A 24,682-nucleotide genomic window follows, 5' to 3' on the forward strand; every position below is an offset into this window, starting at 1 on the left:
AGGTCATATCTGAGTTTCCGCTGTCAGTTAAGAACCCGACAGAGTGTCTGCGACCTACACCACAGCTCACAGCAATGCAGGATCCTTAACCCACTGAGCAAGGCCAGGGATTGGACCTTCGTCTTCATGGATGCTAGTCAGATTCGTTTCCACTAAGCCACAATGGGAACCCCTTAATACAATATTTTAAACAATCAATATTAATATAAAAATTACATGAGGAACAAAAGTTCTAAATTTTATTTTTTTCATTTTCTAAAGTTTTACTGACGTAGAGTTGATTTACAGTGTTGTAATCATTTCTGCTGTACAACAAAGTGATTCGTTTATACTCATACATAAATCCATTATTTTTCCAGTTCTTTCCCCACATGGATTATCATAGACTACTGAGTAGAGTTCTCTGTGTTATATAGTAGGGCCTCGTTGGCCAGTCATTCCATGTACCACAGTGCATATGTAACAGTCCCAAACCCCCAGTCCATCCATTCCCCCTGCCTGTCCCCTTGGGTAACCATAAGTTTGTTTTCAAAGTCAAAATTTTAAATAAAGAGCATCCAACCCCACACTTGCCCGAGTTGGCCTAGATAGCTGCACCGCATTCTGGCCCCACTGCCCTGTTTCACTGATACTTAATCCTCCCTTTTCTATCACATAAATGCTTCTTTTCTGGAGCTCCAGGTACCATGCTATATTACAGAAGAAGCCACCCCTCACTCACCCAAAATTCTGTGCCAAAACATGCATTGCACTACACATACAATAAGATAACTTACACCTCCTGTGAAAACTCAAGTTTATCTTCCTCCTTTGAAAGAATGCATCTCAAATGCTGTTCTTTCCTTTCCTCTGAGATGGTGAGACTCACTTGTTATGGAATTGCCTTAATTATACTTTTCTCTCAAGTGTCAGCTTAAGACCTGCTTAGTTCTGCCACACTGCCAGATGCTTCAGATGGGGATCTGGCCCTAGCCCTGCAACAGCTTGCCACTGGAGTCCAACAGATACAGGTTAGTTATTGTGGAATGCTCTTATGTTGATTTAGCTCTCAGCTTGGAAATCACATCTGAAATGTTTTAAAGCTAGATATTACAGGGAGCCCTTCAACCTTTCCCAAGCAGCCGCTCAAAATACAGACCTTCTCATCCACCACCACCACAAACCCCTCCATGAGATAATTAATGTGCACGATTAGGTAATAATTGAGGGCAAAATGTTAAATCAGGGTTTTCACAATCTCCATAAGCTTCTTCCAGCCTTGAGAGTCACAAGACTCATCAGCCTCACACCAGGACTAACAGAGCTAATTATGCAAATATATTTATGAACTGTCAAAGCACCCATGGGGAAAACAATTGGAACCAGCATAGAAACTTCAATACTACATAATCTCTAACTATAATTTGAGGAAGAACAAGATATGATGATGCCTCAAGTTCCTGTGAAATCTGGTCTTTTATAATAATTATATTATAAAAAATATAATTAGACAATTAATTTAATTTGGTCACAACAGTTCCCTGATCATATATCCTGACCATTCTCCCCTGTGAAACCTCCTCCTTTGCTTTTATCTCTGAGAAATTTGATCACAATTACCTAGGAATCAAGAAATAAATCCACAGCACGTTTTACTCCTGTGTGGATATTTGTCCCTAAGTCTTCCTTCCTCCACTAGGCTAAAAGCTCTCGAAGACTAGTATCTCATCTGAATTCTTTTGGATTTCTTAGAACACGTAGTAGGTTTTCAAATGTTTTTTTGAATCACTGTGGATGAAAAGCCATCACTAAGCCAACACATTCAAAATCGCCAGCTCTTAGGACCTTCAAAGAAGGATTTGATGGCAGCTGTGACATTTATAATCAAAAAGCATTTAATTCACATCAAGGTATTTTCAGTATATTGAAAGTCACTGTATTTCTTCCATGCCCTTTATTATCCCATAAAATTCTGTTATCACACTGATTCACATAGAAGTCAGTATGTTCCACTGGTGAAGACTGTGAGCTGTCTGGATTCAAGTCCAGGCCCAGCCACTTATTAGCTGTGCCTTATTTTTTCATTGGTGAAATAAAGGTGAAAAGTAATCAACTTCAACTTGTTCATGAGACCTAAAAGGGTTAACACTTGAAAAGTATTGAGAACAGTGCCCTAAATAGAGTGTAACGGTGGTCACTATTAATACTTAATAATTATTCCAACCGAGAGCACTAAATTATGGAGAGAGGGGAAGAAGATGGATCTGAGGTGAGACAAAAAGGAAGACGTCATTAATTTTCTGGGGCTCGGTCAACCAACACCCAGAAGCTGGCTGGCTTTTAGGAACCAAATGAGCAATTGAGAGTCAGGAAGAAAAAAGAGAGCTGTAAAAGATGGCATCAAATTCCAGCCCTTCTATTCCAGAAAGAAGACTCTGCAACTCATGCAGTTCTTCCTAGAGCAGGAAGCTTTCCCATTCCACCTGATGGGGGAGAAGTCTTTACCAGGATGTAGCCAGCAAAGGTGGATAAGTGAGATCCAGTTGGGATGGGGAGGGAGACAGTAGGGGAGTTCACGAAGCTACACTGGGAGCCCAGAAACCAACCTGAAAGTCTCTTCTCATCATCACAGATGCGGGGTTGCCACACATACTCAAATCTCTCTGTGGCTGAGGCTCAGCATTTTGGACTGCTGCTCTCTGAAACTGGCCCTTTCCATTGTGTTGACTTCACTATCTCCTTAGCAACCGTGGTTGCTTAAATGCTTCTGGGTTTGCTTGATTTTTTTACCCTTTCATTGTTATCAGTGTTGTTTTCTAGACACAGATAAAACTCTTCTTTTCCACAAACAGGTTTCTGGTTCAGGTAAAACTTCCAGAACCCCAAGTTGTTGGTTGCTAAGGGGAGCAATGTATACAAATAACATATCAAAACAATAAGGGCCCCAGGAACAGAGATTTCTGTTGAGCCAACAGGTATAATGTATAATGTGTGACTCAGATGTTGTACCTGTTCTCTCTGCTGATTTGTCAGGGATCGCTCTTATTCTTCTCACCCTAGTATCACATTACGCTCATTTTAATTGAAATCGAGGTGTCAAATATTTACTGTTCTATTTTTAACAATTTTTGATGAAAATCTGTTAGCCACCAAGCACAGCTATGAATAGAATAAACTGTCTTTTCTTTTCTGTTTTTATATCTATCCTAACAGTAGAATGCTGAGTTTTGTCGCGGTTTTTCTTTGCATGAAAGTTGGGTAGAAAAAACCTTCATTGTTTTCTATGAATATTTTCTCAAGAAGGGGAGCCAGTAGTGCACTGTTCAGATTCTAAAGTGCCTTGCCATCCTTCTTAGTAATTAACTACAGTGTTTCATTTGCCTGAAGTGATGGATGTTGTTTGCACCATCTTCATATGTGACATTACATTCCTCATATACTACATCTGCATATTTCAGGCAGTGTAGATTTTAACTCCACGTGTCTTTCCTGCTACCCTTGACCCTGAATTCTTAAGTACCCTTTTACCATGATCCTATAGCATGTAGTAGGCATTCAGTAACAACTGAACAATTGTTACTGTGTATATAGGACTATACTTAAAGCTCTAGGGATTGGGGGATAAAAATATAAAAACCAGACAGCCCTCTCTGTAGAGATTTATCTAGCTGGGAAGACAAAATTTCCATGAAAGCAATCCAAAATGAATCATCAAGATAGATCTAGATAGGACCGCAAAGGAAACATCTGCTAAGATCCGTAACAAATATTTATTTAAGTAAATTACATGGGAGCATATGCCAGTTACATTGGAGGACCCCTCTTTGAATATACTTTGTTAGTCATCCATTTGAAACATTAAATATGAAAATACGTTATTTTTAAATTCAATTCACAATGATTTTTTGTTGCTAGCCTTGTCTAGATTCCCTCAACATTTGTCTAGTAAAGCCATCATCCCAGGGTCAATCTTTCTACTTAGAAACCATGACGTATAACACGATGCTGGTCACCACATTTTATGGTGGGTATTTATGTCGCTCTTTCCCCCTTGCCAGTAAGTTCCTTAGGGTAGGAACTGTGTCACCCTGATGTCACCCTCCCTATGCCTAATGCATAGGAGCTTCTCACTAAAGACGTGTTCAAATGAACTCAACTATTTTAGCAATCTCAGAGGCTTTTTTATTTATATATTTTGCAAATTTAAAATTATTAAATGTTCCAAAAGAACTGAAACAGCATTAAACCTGGATTTTAAACGGACTACCATTTTACCATATATGCTTCAGATACATTTTTCTCCTTGTTTGAGGAAAAAACAGATTACAGCTGCAGTCCCAATTCACCCCCACCCACCCCGTTCCTGTCTTCCTTCCCCCTCTCCCAGAATAACCACCCTCCCGGAGGTGGTGCTCATCCTTCTTGTGACTATAAATATATCTTTCCTATGTACCTATATAGCCCTAAAGATACCAACTATTTTTAAATTTACATAAATGGTATCAGAGTATATGTAGTCTTTTCAACTGGCTTTTCTTTTTTCTTTTTTTTTTTTTTTTCATTTAAAACTTCTGGGCTTTTTCAGAGTGATCCATTTTCCCTGCTCAGATTTAAGGTAAAAATCTTTCTCATCTAAAATTTAACATTTGGCCTTAGATTATAACCATGAAAGTCCTATGAATATAAGGGAAAGAGTCTTTTCCATACGTTTTCACCCTGAGACTACCTTGGCCAGCCTTCTCTACCGACGACTGTATCAAAGCCAAAAATCCTGAATTAAGAGCCAGAGATTAGAAATGATAGGCTAGACATGAACCGTGCACAATGACTCAAAGATCCATGCCAAGAACTGTCCAGCTGTCACCAAATTCACACCCAGTTTAGAGCACTGGCAAGAAAAGGAGGTGGGAATTTCTCTTTTGAAATTTCAGAAGAGACCTCTTTCTTTCCTTTCATCTCAACTTTTCTTCCAAAGACATATAGCTTGTTAATAGCCAGACGTGGCTATAAACTCAGAACATGGGTTGCTAGTACAAGATGTCCAAATTTTCCCATCAAATAAGGACATACAGTACTTGTGAGAGCAAAGCAGTGGCTTAGAAGCAGTCCTGTTAGTTAATTACATGCACAATTTCCTAAGATCACTTTCCTAAAAAAAGGCCCTTTTATCATTTGGCTCCTGGGTACCTAATTCTCATTTAATGTGAAGCTGAAATACTAAGAAATAATTTACATCTATTCAATAACCAGATGACTAATACGAAGGGAAACATTTTAGTTTTGAGGTTCTAAATGGTTCCAATAAATGTATTTCATAGATCTCAATTGATGATTTTAATGCTTAAGTTCATTACTTATTTTTCATTCTTTTCATTTCTCTAAAAGTCTGGCTAAAGCTAAGAACCAACAACAAGTCTTTGGGGGGAAAAAAAATTAAAGAAACATAAGTTTCTTTGCAACTTAGGGTTCACAGGTATGTGTACTTGAAGATACATATGCATAAAATCCAAAATTTCAAGACAGATAAAATTGATGACAGCCCCTGGCTTTGTATGAAGATTTGTCTGAGTGCTCCTTCAAATTAGAGTACCTCTGAAAATCTTGTTCCATTTTCAAAGTTCTGCTTACACAAAATTAAAAAAAAAAAAACTTGCTTAAAACACTTAGATAAACCTCTATGGGTAGAAATGCAAAGCCTTTATAATTTAATGTCTAATTCCTCAATTTAAAATGACTTTAAGTAAGTGGTATATTGCAATACCTGCAAATTTATCATCTTTCCTTTCCAATGCTTCCTCAAATCAAATAATAACCTAATCCATTTTATAAAACACAGCTAATATTTAAACACTACACCACAATACTGGACAACCCACAAACACAAGAAATAAAGAGGGCATGAGGGAGGGAAGCATCAGCAGAACGAGGAAGATAGATCTTTTCTATTTGAAACTGCAAAAGAATTTAAGTATAAGTAAAACAATTACCAGAGATGGACTTCAGCCTGAATTCTTGAATATTAAACAACCCTGCCCACAATGAAGCTTGGCCTGGATGTTTCAGAAAAACCCTATGGTTTCTGTTTCCCAGCTTCTAGAAGTCCAGACCTAGCAGTAGTTTTGTCCTCTTCTTCCCTGACACAGGTTCCAGCTGCACCTAGAGCAAGCCACAGCTTTCCCAATTACCTGCATCCCTTTATGGAGCAGTGCAGGGTTTGAGCAGTGAGCTCCCTAGAAAATACGAAGCAAGTCCAAGCCTGCTGGAATCACCCAAGGAAGCAAACACTGTTTTAGACACTGGATTCTTCAGCCTCATCACCACAGTGATAGCCTAACATCCTATGTTTCTGAGTTTTCTGAACTACCTGAAATTAATTTTTCACTTCCTTTGGTTGGATCCACATTAAATACACACACAAGTATTCAACAATGCAAAGGTGACACACTTTTGTCTCAACTGTTAGGATAGTTCAGTTATTTCAGGTACAGCTGGTACTTTAATTTGAATGATTAATGTAGAATCTCATTTCTCTGCTTCTCTTTGCACAAGCCCCTGTGACTCTATAGAGCTTACTTAGATTACAAAAAAAAAATGCTTAATAACCTGATAGATACCACTGATTTTTTTTCTCAGTGTCACCCCCCACATGATGTTACTTTTCTGACTTTATACTCTGCTCAATGGACTGCATGCATAAGATCTCCGTAGATACATCCTATAGAGCTCTTGCCACTCTGATTACTTTCAAGTTCTCACCTTTGCAAATCCAACTAGCTACTAATTTCATTTTTCCTTTGAAAACATTATTTAGGGAGGATGTTTCCAGTGGCTCTGTTTGTGTTCTTTCTCCACTGCCACCTGGCACCCTATCCCCCAGGTTCTTAAATGATATGGACCCTCTGTTAGGATACTCCACAAGGGACATGAAGGCTAGTATATCAGGCATTACATGTTTCCTCTGTTCTCTTCCCAATTGAGAGACCTGCTCTGCATGCCATTTTTTTCAGAATCATGATTAAGAGATGACTGGCTAACATGGTATATTAATTGATGACAGGTACTTCTTTCAGACAACACAGGCGTCTATAAAGGAAGCTTTTTTCACAGAGTCTAACAGTAAAATTTTTCAGTCATTATGGCAAGTTAATAAAATAATTTAATCATCTGCAAAGATGATTTTTAGAGTTTTACAAATTTTAAAGTATATGGTGACAGTCATAGCGTTATAGCCTTGGTCCAAATGTTTACTAATTGTTCATGAAGAAAAGTCTCACTAATCCCAAAAGATTGAGAGGAAATACAGAACAAATTAAAGAGTCAGTGCTATTTTTCAGATAGTTTGAAGAAATGTTCCTTTCCATTCCTTGGCTCCCAGAATGCTGACAGCAGGTTTAAGTCACTTCCCTAGGCCAAGGATTAGGTAATTCCTCTACAGAGAAGCTGAGAGGCCCAAGAAGAAAGGCCTATAGCTCACTGTCTGCCTCATCTCTATAGTAAGGCTACCACTCAGAAACTTACCAGGTCATAAGACCTCCCCACCCCACACACATTGCTATTAGTTCTCACAATTACAAATGGACCACTAGGGATCATGAAACAGAAGAGGAAGTCCTGTAACACAAAAAAGAGCAAATCAATTAAAAAGATCTCAGGCAAACAGAGACAAGCCCAGAGACTAAAAGAACATTTCAGAAACACCATAAATACTTTTCCGAGAGCTAAGAGAAGTAACTAGGTAAGGTGGTATGTTAATTAACTTGAATGTGGTCATCATTTTTAATATACACCTACATAAAATCATCATGCTGTACACCTTAAATATATATAATTTTTCTTTGTCCACTATACCTCAATAAAGCTGGGGGGGGGATAAACTTATCTTTTAAGGCAAAAATTCAATAAAATTAATTATCAAAAAAGGTAGGATACTGCATCCATGAAACCGTGGGTTATTTTTAAAAGGACATTCAGAAAACAAAAAGAAACTCTTGGAAATCAAAATTTTGGTAGCAGAAATTAAAAATTGCAGAGACGTTTAAGCAGATACATTTGAGGCTATTCCTAGCAAGTATAACAGAAAAAAAAAAAGAATAGAAAAAAGGGAAAGAAAATATAAGATAGAGGATTGATTCAGGAGCTATAGTGTTAAAATAATACAGTAGTTCCAAAAAAAGAGAATAGATCAAATTTTTTTCTTTCCTTCTTTTTTTTTTTTTTTTTTTTTTGTCTTATTGTCTTTTTGTTTTTTCTGGGGCCACACCTGTGGCATATGGAGGTTCCCAGGCTAGGGTCTATGCCAGAGCCACAGCAACGCAGAATCTGAGCCTTGGCTGCAACCTACACCACAGCTCACATCAACACTAGATCCTTAACCCAACTGAGCAAGGTCAGGGATTGAACCCACAGCCTCATGGTTCCTAGTCAGATTCATTAACTACTGAGCCACGACGGGAACTCCCAGAGAATAGCTCAAATTTCAACAGAGAAAATTGTCAAAGAAATAATACAAGAAAAAAATTCCAGAACTGAAGACCAAATTCACCAAACTGAAATAGCTCACAGTGTACAGTTCAGTGGATGAAAAAGCTGGCAAATGCTAGAGCAGTGGAGATTTCTTTTTCAAAAAGATCCATAAAACTTCAAAAGAGAAAGAATAGATTACTTAGTACACGTCAGGATTTAGAATGTCTTTGGACATATGAATACATCAGAATTTGAAAAAAAAATTAGCAGTAACTGCAAATTTTTTAGTAGAAGTGATGTCCAAATGAGAATCCTTTACCCACCAAACTAATCCTACGCGGTATAGAATACAGTTATTTTCAGACATGCAAATTCTCAAAATATTTACCTCCCAGGCTGACATGCCATTCAAAACACTTAAAAACAATCAGGACAGGAGACTGACATCAGAATGCACGTCCACAACTGACATGTGGTGCAGAATGTGGACCCTGCCCAGGCTCCAGGAACTCTTTCTCAGCAGCTGTGGGGTGGTATGCTCCAACAAATCTAAGAAATACAGGGAGAAACTCAAAGACATGGAGCACAAGATCTAGAAGTGAGGCAAAAGCAATTCATAGAAAGAGGGTTAAGGGAAGCCCAGGGACTTCAGAAATCAGACCACCTTAAAGAGCAGATGGTCCGATTTGGAGCAGATGTAAGGAAAGCTGGCGAGATGTCCGCAAGTCCAAACTGAACTTGACAGATTTCCCCATGGGTGATGCACTGAGAGAAGACTTATGCTTCTATCAGAGACTGGAGGAACAAGATAATGATAGGTGCGTGAGAAACTCAACAAATAAAAAATAAGATAATTATTAATTCCAGAGAAAAACACAAGTAGTATGAGAGAGGAAATACATTCACACTTCCCTATATGGGTCACACCGTATAATATGTTTTATTTATTTTATTGAAGTATAGTTGGTAGGTTAGTTCCTGGTGTACAGCAAAGTGATTCAGTTATACATATATATGTTCTTTTTCAAATTCTTTTTCCTTATAGGTTATCCTAAGATATGGAATATAGTTTCCTGCGTTATACAGTAGGATCTTGTTGTTAATATTTTAATCTTAATAGTGTAAACACTAAATATTGACAACCAATAATTATGGTGGAACAGCTTTGTACCTGTTTTCTTCTTAACCCAATACATGCATGTAGCCCACAAATCCCACAGATTCTAACTCTTGAATAATTTATAGCCTTTCTTCTTCATTCTGTGGCTTATGCTGTCAAGTCTTACCTAGAGGTGGGTGACCCCCAGATGAGGGGTCAACCCAGGGTCCTGCCAGGTCGAGTCTAGGTGTAGAAACTGGAACACGATTGCGTTGGGTGACTGAAAGCTCACTGAGCCAAAATGCAATCAAAATAAAACTGAGAGAAGTAGTTAGAACAAAGGAGAGAAATTACCCAAAAAAAAAAAAAATGTTATTGAAGACAGTAATGAGACCAAATTGGTCAAAAATAGATTCTGAATCAAGTTTCTGTCACTTATTTCCTTTGTGATTGCCTTGTTCCTTTTTTTCCCTTAAAGCGGAGATAATGATAGCACTTTCCTCACAGGATTGTTCTGAGAAGTATCATTTGGGACCCGTAACGGGTGGAGAATAGTCTGGCACATGGTAGGAGCTCCAGAGACATTAGTTATTAGTATGAGTACAGTTGCTCTCTGAAGAAGCAGGAAAAGTATCTTTCAAGCGCTTATGTTGAGTAGAAGAGCCAAAAGGCGGGCATGCCTGGAGATGCAGATGGAGGGGGGCTAAGAAAGACGGACCCGCCACCTCACCAGTTTTCACCTGGATGACTGCAGTAGGCGCTGAGTTCGTGCCCTTCCTCCACCATACCGCTTGCTTTTTTCTTTTCTTTTCTTCTTTTTTTTTTTTGAGTAGTATTTATTTATTTTAACAACTTTATGGAGACATCTTTAACACTTAGAAATTGCATCTATTTGAGGTGTACAACTTGGATGTTTAGAGAGATGTATACATACGCATACATTGCGTAAAGATCATCCCAATCAAGTTAAATAACTTTTCACCTCTACATAGTTACCTCTGTGTGTGTGTGACGTCTTAACTGAAGATCTATCTTCTCCGACAACTTTCGAGTATACAGTAACGTTAACTCTTGTCACCCAGGGTTTCATTGGATTCTCCAGAACTTATTCAACCGGAACAACTGAAGCTTTGTACTCTTTGACCAACATCTCCCCCTTCGCTCCACCCCATCCCAAACCCTGGCAACCGGCTGCAGTCAGAATCCAAGCCAAACCTTCCAGTGGCTTCTCACAGCCTTCAGAATACAATGCAAGCTACTGGCAAGACATGGAAGGCTCTTCAATTGCACATTTCTTCAGGTCCAAGTTTTCTCTTGCTACCACACGTTAGGACTCTAGTTCCCAGTTTTTTACTGCTATTTTCCCCCAATCAGGGCAAGCGCTCCAAGGCCGCTCTCTCTCTTTGCATAAGATCTCCTGCTTCTTGACCCAAATCCACCGGGCTAACTTCCAGTGATCCTTCAGAATTCCTTCAAGATCAAGCATTACCCTCTCTCTCTTTTCTTCTCTCCCAGGAACCTTTCAGAATTCTTCTTCCAGCACCAAATTCATCCTTTTACAATTTCTATTTCACTATATTGCACTCACTGGTTTTCTGGTATGTTCATTCTTCTTTGAAGTCAGGGCCTATATCTTTCACTTCCTAGATCCCCAAATTTTGGACTATGGCCCAACATATAGATGTTTTAATAATTTATTTTTCTTTTTTTTCTCTTTTTTTTTATTTTTTCTTTTTCCTCCATCCCAGTGGCATATGGAAGTTTCAGGCCAGGGATCGAATCCAAGCTGTAGATGCAACCTATGCCCCAACTGCAGCAATGCTGGATCCTTAGCCAACTATGCTAGGTCGGGGGTCCAACCGGTGGCTCCACAGAGACAAGCTGGATTATTAACCCACTGTGTCACAGTGGGAAATCCCTTAATAAATGTTTGAGAATGCGTATATGAGTTTGGGATCAGCAATATTTACTTTCTAAAATACTAAAAGATTTTCATAGCAGGTCTTTGGTTTAAGTGAGCCTTCTGTGATCTAATGTGCGCAACTGCCCAACCAGCTATCACTTAATAGTGTTGAATTAAACTTCAGCCCATCCCACATCTAATGATCACAAGTACTGGTTTAAAGATTTTATTTTGTGTTTCAGGCTTAGGGTTCTTACAGATTCGGTATCTTTCCTACCTTCCTTCTTAGAGTTAAGCCTTTTTAGAACTTGATACCATATTCATTTTCCCACTGTGTTCCACCCACATGTAAATAACTGATGTTATAGAATTGCCATGGCACTAGCCACAAAATTCAGTGAGTTTGGCTCACGAGCTTATCATGTATCTTGTTTTATCTCAAACTGATCTGAAGTGGTAGTTCGAAAAACGGTTGTAGCTATTAAAGCCAATATAGAGTGTCTTTGTTTATTGCTCAAGATTCCTCTCTTCCCTTTAAATTGAAGTTCACACTCTTATCTGTGTCTTTGGTTTCCAGCATAATGTTTTGATTCCCCGAGGGTAATTTCTGGCCTTTTGAACAGGCTTAGACAATTAATTCAGTCAGAGAACTGTGTAGTATTTAATGAAAGCCATACATTGGCTAGAACAGAAAGAGATAATATTACTATTAAAATCATAATGTTGTGTTGAAAATTGTTAGCATCTATTATATTGTAAAATTACTTCAAACTGCTTAATAATTTATTAATAATTTTTAGAGTTTAAAGTCGGTGTTTAATTAAAGCTCTATAACTTTAAGATTATTTTCTTTTAAAAATAAAACAAATACTAATAAACCCTTCTTTATCTCAACTACCCCTTGACTATTTCATAAATAATATGTTCCCAAAGAAATAGCCTGAGCCACTGTTAGTTAACTACTTAAAACTAATTACAAGGCCAACTATTTTTTATTAGAGAAAGAGTACTTCTGGAATATTTTTTAAAGAAACTCACTTTCCTTTAAAATCCATTCAGTTATACAAACTAACTTTTAAAATATTCTTTGAAGGCCTCAAGAGTTAGCACCAGTGAATTAATTAACTTTTAATCCACAAAGCTATTTGCATATTTGACAGACTATCATAAATTTTTAAGCTGCATAAAATATTCTGAAATCACAAAAATCCCCTGTCCATAATACAATTACAAAACTTGTTCTCTGAGAAAAAAACAAAACAATACAAAAAACTAAACCAAAAAAGAGAAATATTTGTTCTCTGGAGAGATTTTTTTTCTTAAAAGGGACATTAAAACTTAATTTAAAAAACGAACTATAAAAATACTGAAGAGACTCACATTTATAACTAATCTCAAAAATGTAAAGTATGCCAAATCTCATTCATTTAACATGAACATTTAAAGCAGATGCTTCAAAATATTTTGAGAATGAGCAAAGGCCATATTGGTCTGAAGGTGGTAACAGATGACAGATAAATCAGTTAATAGTAAACTTTCACTCTCATACAAGTTAGTTAACATGTTACCGTATCGGTAATGATTGGGCAGTATACACAGTTTTACATATAAAAAGAATTACTTCAAACAGAAGGAATGTTCTAATAAGATTATCACTCATCATTAGAGTCTAATAAATGTTAATATATGCATTTTAATATTACAAACACATTAAAAACTGTTTTTGAAGATATTTTAATGGCATGGGAAAATATTCTCAATGTGATTAAATGAATATTTAAAGGGCTTAGAAATTGAGCATGGTACATAGCATGATATATAATCAGCAACTATGGAATTCCCTTTGTGGCTCGGTGGGTTACAAACCTGACTAGTATCCATGAGAATGCAGGTTTGATCCCTGTCCTTGCTCAGTGGGTTAAGCATCCAGTATTGCCATGAGCTGTGGTATAAAGGTCACAGATGTGATTCGGATCCTGCATTGCTGAGGCAGTGGCTCCTAACCTGGGAACTTCCATACGCCACAGGTGTAGCCCTAAAAAAAAACAAAAACAAACAAAGGGCAAATATAATGTCAATTTTTAGAAAGAAGGTAAAAACCGAATTTACAACATGTTACCAATTTTGTACTAGATTTATTTCTATTAATATATGGCTGTATGCAGATGACATGATACTACACATAGAAAACCCTAAGGACTCAACCCAAAAACTGCTTGAGCTGATCAACAAATTCAGCAAAGTAGCAGGATATAAGATTAACATTCAGAAATCAGTCGCATTTCTGTATACTATCAATGAAATATTAGAACATGAATACAAAAATACAATACCTTTTAAATTGCACCTCACAAAATCAAATACCTGGGAATACACCTGACCAAGGAAGGAAAGGACTTATATGCCGAGAACTATAAAACTTTAATCAAGGAAATTAAAGAAGATGTAAAGAAATGGAAAGATATTCCATACTCCTGCATTGGAAAAATGAATATTGTAAAAATGGCCATACTATCCAAAGCAATGTACAGATTCAATGCAATCCCTATCAAATTACCATGACATTTTTCACAGAACTACAACAAACAATCCAAAAATTTATATGGAACCACAAAAAACGCAGAAAAAATGTTCAACATCCCTGATTATTAGAGAAATGCAAATCAAAACTACCATGAGATATCGCCTCACACCAGTCAGAATGGCACTAATTAATAAGTCCACAAATAACAAGTGCTGGAGGGGGTGTTGGGAAAAGGGAACCCTCCTGCATTGTTGGTGGGAATGTAAGCTGGTACAGCCACTATGGAGAACGGTATGGAGGTACCTTAAAAGTCTATATTTAGAACTACCATATGACCCAGCCATCCCACTCTTGGGCATATATCCAGACAAAACTTTCCTTAAAAAAGACACATGCGGAGTTCCCGTCGTGGCGCAGTGGTTAATGAATCCGACTAGGAACCATGAGGTTGCAGGTTCGGTCCCTGCCCTTGCTCAGCGGGTTAACGATCCGGCGTTGCCGTGAGCTGTGGTGTAGGTCGCAGACGTGGCTCGGATCCCGCATTGCTGTGGCTCTGGCGTAGGCCGGTGGCTACAGCTCCGATTAGACCCCTAGCCTGGGAACCTCCATATGCCGCGGGAGCGGCCCAAGAAATAGCAACAACAACAACAGCAGCAAAAGACAAAAGACCAAAAAAAAAAAAAAAAAAAGACACATGCACCTGCATGTTCATTGCAGCTCTAGTCACAACAGCCAAGACATGGAAACAACCCAAATGTCCATCAACAGACGACTAGATTAGCAAGATGTGGTATATATACACAATGGAATACTACTCAGCCATGAAAAGAACAAAATAATGTCCTTTGCAGCAACATGGATGGAACTAGAGACTCTCATACTGAGTGAAATAAGTCAGAAAGAGAAAGAAAAATACCATATGATATCATTCACATCTGGAATCTAATATGAGGCACAAATAAACCTTTCCACAGAAAAGAAAATCATGGACTTGGAGAACAGACTTGTGGTTGCCCAGGGGAAGGGGAAGCCAGTGGGAGGGATTGGGAGCCTGGCATTAACGGATGCACACTATTGCCTTTGGAATGGATTTACAATGAGATACTGCTGTGTAGCACTAGGAACTATGTCTAGATACTTACAACGCAGCACGACAATGAGAGAAAAAATTATGTATACATGTATGTGTACCTGGGTCCCCAGTGGGGGAAAAAAAAAAGTGTGTTGGAAGAAATAACAATAAAAATAAGTTTTAAAAATTATGGTTGCATGATCCAAATTTTCCTTAGAGTCATGTCTTCTGTAATCAGAAAATTTATTTAGAATTTTGTAAAGTTATATATACATACACACATATATATCATCTTCTAGTTGCACAACCATAGAGTCTTAATATTTAGCTTAAATTGCCGTGTCTTTCTAAATTTTATTCTACCATATTTTTATATTCACACGAGTAGTGATAAACTTAAGAATTCAGATTCTGTGCAAGTATTATTAGTCTCATGTCTCTAGAGAAGGTAATTTGTATTCAGCGAACAGCTAGGGCATCAGAATGATGAATGCGTTTCAGTTCAGCATATGGTAGACTGAGTTACAAAAGCAACTTACACAACACTCAGGTATGTAGAGAAAAACGTAGATTCATAATTTTGTCCAAAACAGTTCTGATCTTCCTCAAGTCCCTTACCTGCTCTGTGGCATGATTGGAAAAAGGAAGGGAGGGAGGAAAGAAGGGAGGGAAGAAGGAAGAATTTGAGTTCAAGTCAGTTTAAAAGTCCATCTGAGTCAGCAGTTTACACCAGACACCTAGGTATTTCTGTTCCTTTGGGAACATTCGCTCTGTCCTTCAGACACTGATCCTCTAGCTTCGTTCAGACACGGTGTCTGGGGCTCAGGAAATTGTTTACATCTTCTCTTGGTGTTGAGAGTGAGGAGGCCCCTGAGAACATCATGCTATTCTTTCGTAAATTAGCCCCCTGACGTATCATTAGGCCTGTCTCTTCCAGAGCATTCTGCTGCTATCAATCATCTCTTGACTCCCCTGGTCAGGACACCTAGAGTTTCTGTTCTCTCTGTCAGTTGGGGCCCAGGTGATGCTGCTTACTCAGCCTCACCTCAGCTCTTGCTGGCTGGCAAGGCAACCCCGGGAGTCTTTGCCAAGTCTCCAGGCCCTGGGACGGCCTGCTGGCTCTGACCTCAGAACCCAAGCCACAGGGAAAGTGAAGCCAGGCTGTCTCCTGCAACCTCTAAGGATCTAGACTGCAGAGTCCCAAGGCATGCTGGCCATGCTGGTTTGTCCTCTCAGCTGTGCGGGGTCCCAAGCCTGCCTCTCCATGTTGCCTCTGCACTTCTGTGTGTGAGAAGCTCATCACAAAAAGGGAACAGGGGCCAGAGAATGTCTCACCATGGGTGCTCCCTAGGCTCCTGCAACACACACCCTACAGCCCTGAGGTTCAGCCCAAAAGGGGAGAGAAGGATGCCCTTCTGACTTCCGACTTCCCTTATCTTCTTTCCTTCTTTCTTCCCCTTTCTCTAGGGCTATATTTGATGGGCTTTTCTTTCACTTCATCTTTTGTCTATCACAGACTTCCTAGAAATAAAATTCTGGGGAGTTCCTATCATGGCGCAGCGGAAACAAATCTGATTAGGAACCATGAGGTTGCAGGTTCGATCCCTGGCCTCACTCAATTGGTTAAGGATCTGGCGTTGCCATGAGCCATGGTGTAGGTTGAAGACACGGTAGGCCGGCAGCTGTAGCTCCTTTTCAACCGCTAGCCTGGGAACCTCCATATGTTGTGGGTGCAGCCCTAAAAAGCAAAATAAATAATAAATAAATAAATAAATAAAATTCTGATTTAGTTTGGCCAGGCCTGGCATTTGGGACTGTTAAATAGGAGATGCAGACATTCAGAAAATCCTTTCTCTTTCAACATTCTTGGGCTTTTAAAGCCACTGATCTGCGGCAAGAGTCTGTTTTGAAAGTCATAAAACAAATAATATATTTTTCCTTTCCTTAACAATCTTAATCCTTACTTCATGCCAAGGCAGGTAGATTGCCTTGAGGTGTTTGTACGCTGAAATTAAAACATAACATAAAATCACCTTAATTTTTTTCTAAATAGTATTTCATATCATTTTTTTTATCAGTACTGAGTAAATTTTATTCATCATGAATTTATCAAGTTAGAAGAAGGATGTTAAGGCTTTCTGGGTTAATAGCTTGATGGGAAAGCTGATTACCTGTAAAGAATTTCAAATACTGGCAAGGCTTCTGTATTCAGAGGCTGAATCATTAATTTAACAGATTACGTACTGAGTTCTTATTATATACTAGACATAACTCTTGGCACCAGAAAGATTCTGTAAACAAGACAAACATGACCTCTTTACTCTTGGAGCTGAAATTCCAGGGAAAAGGGGACACACACACACACACACATGCACACACACATACACACGCACCAGAAAAAGAGAAGTGAGAATGGCACTTTTATGTGGCAATCTAAAGCTGCTCCGGAGAGTGACTTTTGAGCTAAAATTGGGATGACAAGAAGGAGTCTGGCATATGAAGATAAGAAAGAAAAGACACAGCCATTTGAAAGGCCCTAAAGGGGGAAAAATCAAAATGTGGCAAGTTCAAGAAACAGGGAGAAAAACATCTTCCGTGTGGCTTGAGGGTAAATGGCAAGAAAAGTGGAACGGACATTGTAAAGGTCCGTGGAGGCGATTATGTCGGGCTCCATAGGCAAGGAGAAAGGGTTGGGATGCTACACTTGCGCAAAGAGAGGCCACTGGATGGATTTAATTGGGGGGGGGGATGATTTTATCTTCGGAGAAAGACTGAGGGAGGCAAAAGTGGAAACAAAGCTTATTATAGAAAATCTGTTGATTGAGCCATTAATGATGGCTAAAGTGGTATCAAGTGTGGGAATTCAGTACATGTTTTGGAGATAAAATTCACAGGACTTACTGAGAATGAGAGAAAGAGGAATCAAGAATAATTTCTTTGCTCTTGGCATTTTCCGAAAAGATATATAGAGTCAGAGGGAGCTACAGTCTTTCCCAATGTGCATAACTAATGGTTCTGGGTTCTGCCTTGAGTTAAATTTCAGCTCATAAGATGCAATTCTGTCCCTCCTGGAAGGGAAAGAAGGCAGCAAATACCACAAATGTGAGGAGTGAGTACCTGTGGCAGCCAGTGAGCAGGTAAATAACAGGCACTCACCTGCTGGAGGTGCAGGGCCATGGGGAAGAGAAAGAGATGGAATCCCTGGAGGAGGGCTGGGGCAAAGCTTCAGCAGAGCCCACCTGGCATTTGAAACATCAGTGTCTTTCACGTTCATGTTCTCCTTTTTATTCTCACATTCAACTCCCAGTCCCCAGCCTTCTTCTGCATCTGTTTATTTCTCTTGCTTCCTAAACTTTGCTAACTTTGCCCTCCATCGTCATCACCATCAGAGCATCACCGTCACCATCATGGTCAATGATGGTGAGCTGAGATGGCATCACTTCACCATCACTGCCAATGTTATTTATTAGAATCAAACCAGTACACATTTATGGTCTGACTGACTTCTTGAACCCTCCCTGGGGGACATGTGACAGCATCCTTGAAAGTTGCCCCAGGCTTGGCGAGACAGAGCAGCTTGCCCAAGGTTAGGTTGCCAGGAAGAGCCAAGTATGACAGCAGGTCTGCCGCCTCTGTGTCCTCAGCCTGTGTTCTCTTGCTCCATGGCTTCTCTTTCCTTCCTTTGAACTTACTGCCCCTCCTCTCCTGCCCCTCTCTGCATCTCTTTATGCCATTCCTGTTGTCACCCCCTGGCCTTCTCCTGGCCTGTGTGTCTCCCCTTCTTCTGTCTCCTCTCCTGCTTCCTCTGTCCACTCTAGTCAGACTGCTCCTGCCTAGTCCCTCTGTCCTTCCTGGCTATCACTAATCTGAAATTTGGTATCATGACAAATAGAAAATAGAAGTCATGGACTAGCAGGGCTGAAGGAACTTTGGTAGCAGAGCCAAGACCTAAAAGCAGTTCCATGAGGCTTCTATTCCACAAAATCACTGGCCCTAACATAGAAAGAGAGAACAAGACAGGAACCATCTTTGTCCCTGGTCACCTCTGCGGGTCCTGCCTCGGCTGTCGCACCTGGAGCCATGTCATCCCGTGGAGACTACTCTCTGCCCTGACCTCCAGTCCACTCCCTTTGCGCTTGCAGGACCTCTGTCACACACTCAGCCAGGGTTATCAGCACTTCAAAGATCATTTTTCATCTCTCATGTCACCCACCCTGTGTAATTCAAAATGAGAATATTGAGCCAAAGAGTAAGGGGAAGAATGGTCACAAAGCTGTGATATTTCTATGCTTAAACACACAAGCTCAAATTCACTCCAAAAAATATTTGTACCTCTGGTTTGCTCTTGCCCCAAGCACAGACCTCACCTGACCATGGACTAACCCAACAGCCAAATGCAGAGAGCTGGCCAAGAGCAGGTTAGGAAATGAGCAGCAGTGCAGAAATCGAAAAAGAAGCAGTGCAGACAAATAATGAACTTGATCATCACCCACTCTGGGCTGGACAAGGGATAAGCTGTTTACATTTAGTCCTTCCGACAAACAAATTAGACAACTGCTAATATTGTTCCTGTTCCACTTCTGAGTCTCTGGGAGGGTAAGGGGCAGGAGTTGGATCTGGTTCTCTTGTCTCCACAGCCTGAGAGCATTTAAGGCACATTCTGCTTTACAGTCATAATGTGGATGCTCCTTGTTTCCAAATGTTTTATGCACTAAAACATTTGCGAACTATGGTATCGTCGTCACCTGCTTCTCTTTCTCTAAATAAACTTCTGGGAGAAAACTACTGAATTTAGAATGGATAAACAAGATCCTACTGTATAACAAAAGGAACTACATCCCATCTCCTGGGATCAATCATGATGGAAAATAATACCAAAAAAATTGTGTGTGTGTGTATGTGTGTGACGAACCACTTTGCTGTACAGCAGAAATTGGCACAACATTGTAAATCAACTATACTTTAATATAAAAAATTTAAAAAACTTTCCAAGGGTCATTATGTCAGCACTTCATCCTTAGTACTTTGGATAAATATAGTAATAAATATAGTTTCTATGAAACAACCTTTCTAGATATCCTTATGCTTCCAGCTTTCCATGTTTGTTTTAGTACTTTTAAAGCCACTCCTTCGGGTAATATGACACATTTTAAGAAATTAAACACAGAGTGTTTGAGGTGGCCTTAGGCTTTAAATGTATGTTTTAGGATTTGTAACTCCTGCACCACAGCATATAAAACAGAAATTTCCAGGAATCTGCTGTGCGACTAGACAGGAATCCTTCAAGGACCATGCAATGTGTGGTCACTGATTTAGATTTCCATGGGGATCCGCTGTAGCAGAGGGCATTCTAGGGGCCAGTTTTACCTCCTCGTAATAAAATCAAAGCTCTTCAGACAGTAACTGGAAGCACACGTCCCTTCCTTCTGCTGCCCCTCCCCAGCTCCTGAGAATAGGCCTGCAAGGATGGGAGCAGTTCTTTAGGGATGCCTTTTTGTATCTGGAAATCCAGTGAGCAGTCCAATATTCACCTGTTAGTCCTTTTTCACCACCGTGGAAATGACATGAGTCTTATTCTCTCTGAAAGTGGGAGATATTCTGAAGACGTAGGGTTTTTGTTTTTTTTGTTGTTGTGGTTTTTTTTTTTTGTCTTTTTTTGCTATTTCTTTGGGCCGCTCCCGCGGCATATGGAGGTTCCCAGGCTAGGGGTCTAATCGGAGCTGTAGCCACTGGCCTACGCCAGAGCCACAGCAACGTGGGATCCGAGCTGCGTCTGCAACCTACACCACAGCTCAAGGCAACACCGGATCATTAACCCACTGAGCAAGGGCAGGGACCGAACCCGAAACCTCATGGTTCCTAGTCGGATTCGTTAACCACTGCGCCACGACGGGAACTCCAGACGTAGGGTTTTAATCACAGACTGTGATTGGGAAATATAAAACACATGTCTGAAAGTGGTATAAAGACACCCAGACACTGATAAATCTTAAGCCTTGCTCTGCTGTTTACTCGGGAATGATGGTACCATTCTTGAAGAGCCAGAGTGCCATGGACATTCCTTAACGTAAGGTGACCTAATTATTCAAGGTCAAACTTGCAGGCTTCTAATGTACTTCAGATTTAATGATAAATTATGACATTCATATAATAGGCTGAAATATGCAGTTCATCAATCCAATTACCATGAAGTTTCAATTCTATGTTCATTATTTAAAAGAGTGCTCTTCTACTTAAATCGTGTGCTCAAAATTCAAATTAGTGCTTTCAAGATATGGTTTTATGAACACTCATAGTATTTGGTAAAGACAAGTGAAAACAAATCTAGTGGGAAGAACAGACTAGAAAAAAATGAAAAATGGTTTAAAGTACACATACACAATCATCTTTTTGAACAAAGCTTGATTGGTTTGCATGGCTAAAGGCCCCATAGTCTTCTCTTATAACTCAAAAAATGTCCCCAGGCAATAGTTTCTTTGTCTTCCTATATTTTTGCGGTGTGCATTATCACTTGCTATTTATAGAAAGACATGCTAGTGACCTTGACACAAAACCTGCAGGCTTTTCCTCATGCACAATAACTCATGGTTGGTGCCTTCTTGGCCGCTGCAAATCTCAGAACACTGGGTGTGCAATGCAGCCTATGGGAAAACCAACCATCTCCAATGGGCATTTGGTACATTCCTGGGGAAGCTAAGTTACACAGAAAAGAATATAGCACATTTTATATTCATGTGAGGAATTGCTGTTTTCTGGTAGAGGGATGGTGCTGAAAACAAAACCACCTTTGAGATCTCTCAAAACTTTCTCAAATTGGCCTGGGGGCTATGGCAGTCAGAGCTAAAAATAAGGAGCTGTATGTGTATAAGCTTTTCTGACTTGGAGGAGAAAGACTCGCAATCCCCTTTAACAGCTTATCTGTCCAATTCTCCTACACCAAGGACAGTGACGATGACAACTCTGAATTAAGGGAAATTTCACTAAAGAGTTCTTCAATCTGGAACTAATATTAACAGAAATTGAAAAGCTCAAAATACACAGCTGCAGCTCAAAAATTATAGATTTTATGGTACCTCTGCTATTGTCTATTTAAGGTGGAGAGCCATTTTTATTTTCTAAGGAAAGACAGCTTTGAAAAGTAGCAATAAAAAAGGAATTAAAGCACAATAGCCAGGGTAGTAGTACTTAGTTCGCAAATACCTAATACTTTCTTTCTACCTTTGTAAGCTAGAAACACAATGAAGAAGAGAGTTTTTGTTTTTGTTTTTTTTAGGGCTGCACCAGGGTAGAGGTCGAATTGGAGCTGTAGCCACCAGCCTATGCCACAGCACAGCAATGCAGGATCCAAGCCACATCTTCAACCCACACCACAGCTCACAGGAAGGTTGGATCCTTAACCCACTGAGCAAGACCAGGGATTAAACTTGCATCCTTATGGATACTAGTCAAAATCGTTTCCGCTGAGCCACGATGGGAATTCCAAAGTATTCATTTATTTTTCTGTTTTTGGTTTCCTAGAATTTCCTAGTTGCAACTGTGATTTGAGTTTAAGCATGGAAACATCACTTCTTCAGGTGAATTTTCTGTTCAAAAAAGTGCATTTAACAGCTTCCACAAGCTGTTATAACTCGCCTTGTCCATTTTATCTCTCCCTGCCTGCTTGCTGGTTCATTTGTGTATTCACTGCTCATTCAACACACTTTCCACTTGTCCTTATATGCCAGGGCCTCAAACATTTGCCAATTGATTAATCGATTTCTGATACCTTCCTACCTATTACCCAGAATACCTGGGAAAGATGAGTCATTATCACTATCATGCCATGAGAATTTCAGGAGACAGGTAGCATCTTGCCTGAGAGGAGTTTAGTTTTCCAGGTCTCCACAAATTTGTTCTCCATGCCCGCATTTTATAGGTGGGAGCCTCAAGTTCATCATCAAATGGCTGAACCTAGAAATGCAAACACCAAAAAACCCTGCAAGTGAAAAACCTGAGAAGCTCACATCCCTCTGGGGATGAAGCTCACATTCATTTCCTGCGTCAATCCAGCCAACTTTAACCTAACTACCATATATAGAAAAGAGAAAAGAGAGGAATCTAGAATCATGACAAAAACTCAGGGAAATACCTACATGTAGCCTCTTCTACAGCACACGACTTAATTCTGCATGACAGTCACGACACAAAGCTGTTCCTCCTGCCTTCTTTGTCATCACAGAAGTAATGACTAATGAACATCATTCACGGCCAATGCCACAAACCCAGGAATCATCACTGATTCCTCTGCCACAACATCTAATTCAGGATATCTTGGCACCATGCACATTTCGGGTTGAATACTTCTTGTTGTGGGAGCGGCGTCCTGGTCAGGGCGGGACGTTTAGCAGCATCCTTGGCCTCTGCTTGTTAGTAGCACCTCTCCGGTCATCGGAACCAAAAAGATCCCCAGATAGTTTCATATATCCCCTGGGGGGAAATCATTCCCAGCTGGGAACCACTGAACCTAAAAGCAAGTTTTGAAAGCTGACGTTCCAAAATTTATCTTGAATCTAAATCTACCACCTGACCCAGATCTAGGCTCTCCCCACTCTGCTGGACATTGGCCAATTGATTCATCGATTCCTGATACCTTCTTACAACAGCTTTTCACTGCAACCCTTCCAGGCCATTTTCTGCTCCATACTCAGTGTGATCTGTTTAAAACCTCAGTCAGATTACATCATTTGTCTTCTTAAAACCTCCCAACGGCTTCTCCCTACACTGGGAACTGCTCAGCATATCACCTCTCAGCACTCTCCCTTCTTCATGGTTCTCTAGTTTCATTTGCTTTTATGCCATGTTTCAAACCTGCCAGGTTTTCTCACATCAGGACATGGATATACTCTCTCTGGAATGCAGACTCTTCCGTAGTATTCCAGGGTTTGTTCAAATATCATTTCCCAGTGAGTTGTTCTAGGGCCCTCCTATGTAAATAACTTCCTTCTCTACTGCATCCTTAATGCCATTACCCTATATTCCCTTTTTTTTTTTTATTATCGCATCTATCATCTTTATTTGGAATGACATTACTTCTCGTTTATATTAATTTTCAATTTACGTATTTAAAATAACATAGGCTTTTTTATGTTATTAAATCTACTAAAGCCATCCAAAGGTTTCTTACCTCATTCAGAGTTAAAGCAAGAGCTCTTCCCATTACTTACCTGCAAGACCCTGCATGATCTGGACGACGACTACCTTCCCGACACAATTTCCTAACATTTCCTTCTTAAAACTTTAGCCACATGCTGGTCCTCCTGTTCCCAAACATGCCCAGCACATGCCCACTTCAGAGCCTTTGCGTCAGCTGCTCTCCAGCCTGAGTGCTGTGCCCCAGACCTGCCAGGACTGTCTCACACATCTGCTAGGTTCCTGGTCAAGTGTCTCCTTGTTAGAAGGGCTGGTCCTGACTATATTATATAAAATTGTAGGAAAGAAAAAGACACCTTGTTTACTACCAGCTTGGAGCTGTCCTAGTTCTAACAGCCAGGCAAATGTATTCTTCTTCTAAATTATCAACAGTGTTACAGAGCATCAACAATAGATAATGCTACTCTGTAATGTGATGGATCACTCTGTAATTGTGTGTGAGGGGAGAGAGGG

General features: G+C 39.8%; 1 protein-coding gene across 7 annotated transcripts in view; it reads right to left on the reverse strand.

Annotated features, from left to right (window-relative positions):
* The window catches only part of KCNK2 (potassium two pore domain channel subfamily K member 2), a 458,301-nt gene that overhangs the window by 167,900 nt on the left and 265,719 nt on the right, over positions 1-24,682 (reverse strand). Inside the window, exon 1 of one of the 7 annotated variants that reach the window (XM_021102130.2) lies at positions 2,586-2,875. The exons of the other annotated variants lie outside the window; for them this stretch is intronic. The gene's annotated coding sequence lies outside the window, so the exon portion shown is untranslated. Of the gene's footprint in view, positions 1-2,585; positions 2,876-24,682 lie in introns of those variants that run through there. 7 annotated transcript variants of the gene reach the window in all.

This window comes from Sus scrofa, chromosome 9 (assembly GCF_054392235.1).
Source record: "Sus scrofa isolate SSC_HxYL_T2T_F1_AM1 chromosome 9, Sscrofa_HxYL_maternal_Yorkshire_Landrace_v2.0, whole genome shotgun sequence".
In the NCBI taxonomy this organism is placed as follows: Eukaryota; Metazoa; Chordata; class Mammalia; order Artiodactyla; family Suidae; genus Sus; species Sus scrofa.